Source organism: Cucurbita moschata, unplaced genomic scaffold (assembly GCF_002738365.1).
Source record: "Cucurbita moschata cultivar Rifu unplaced genomic scaffold, Cmos_1.0 Cmo_Scf00128, whole genome shotgun sequence".
NCBI classification, from domain to species: Eukaryota; Viridiplantae; Streptophyta; class Magnoliopsida; order Cucurbitales; family Cucurbitaceae; genus Cucurbita; species Cucurbita moschata.
Genome location: NW_019268644.1, coordinates 91,598 through 92,793, shown reverse-complemented (window position 1 = coordinate 92,793; position 1,196 = coordinate 91,598). Strand labels below are relative to the sequence as shown.

Sequence of the window (1,196 nt, the reverse complement as noted above, 5' to 3'; positions counted from 1 at the left end):
AAAAACCTGCCTGATGACTGATAAGGTAAGGGGTTTCAAAAGACAAAAGAATGACAATTCTACGTGTGATAGAAAAGGAGATCTTTTTTTTTTCCAATGTGCGCGGTTCGCCTGCCTTCCTGACCACGAATAGGCTATGGGGCTTTGCACTTTTTTTTTTCCAATGTGCGCGGTTCGCCTGCCTTCCTGACCACGAATAGGCTATGGGGCTTTGCACTTCGGCCCCTGAGAATACCGCGGTTCGCCTGCCTTCCTGACCACGAATAGGCTATGGGGCTTTGCACTTCGGCCCCTGAGAATACCACATCAAGATGACAGGATTCGAACCTATGGCTCTCTGAAACTTCTTGCCTTCTTTACCATGAAAAGGCTATGGGGCTTTGCACTTCGGCCCCTGAGAATACCCCGGACAACATAATGAAAAGTTCCTAGAAAGAATACAATAGAACAATTTGTGTAATGCTCTTTTTGAAGTCCCGGTTCGTTCTTGGTTCAATGTTTAAAAACCACATTTTAAATCATATTATCGGGCATTTTGAGAATCGAACTTAGACCTCCCACACCCATCCAAAATGATAATCATACCGTGCCTCAATATATATGTAAGTTAAAGTTGTGCATTGCCACGCATTCCGTTGGGTTAGGCCCCATTGATAACTAAACTATTTTATTTTTTTTCTTTCAAAATTGTCCTTTTACCTTTTAGAGGGGCATTCCGAGAATCGAACTTGAGACCTCTTGCACTCAAAGCAAGAATCATACCACAAGACCAAATGCCCTTGTTATGGACTATATATTAAGTTGTTTATGGAATGTATCATCGTTATTTCATTTATTTTATTTCATTTATTTTCTTTGTTAATATGAAGCTATGCTAGGCTCTTTACACAACTTTCATTATTCACACATCACATGTGGATTGGTGGATTTCTCATAGGTTGTGTTGCCATTTTTATGGTAAGAGACTATGATCCAACTACGATTTATTAGATCGTGTACTTAGGCATCGCGATGCAATCATATCACATCTCAAGGCACCGTCTTTGCTCAATGGATACAAAACACCCATGCTTTAGCACCTAGTATAAAGGTGCCCGGTGCAACAACAGGCACCAGTTTGACTTGGGGGGTGGTGAATCCATGAACAATTATTATTATCATATTCTTTTAGATTTAGACAGAATTGACCTCGGGAC

General features: G+C 40.8%; 1 non-coding gene across 1 annotated transcript; it reads right to left on the bottom strand.

Moving 5' to 3' along the window:
• Positions 1–707: 707 nt before the first annotated feature.
• Positions 708–779, bottom strand: TRNAS-UGA. Its single transcript has one exon. It is a non-coding gene; the product is annotated as a tRNA-Ser (tRNA).
• Between the last annotated feature and the right edge of the window lie 417 nt (positions 780–1,196).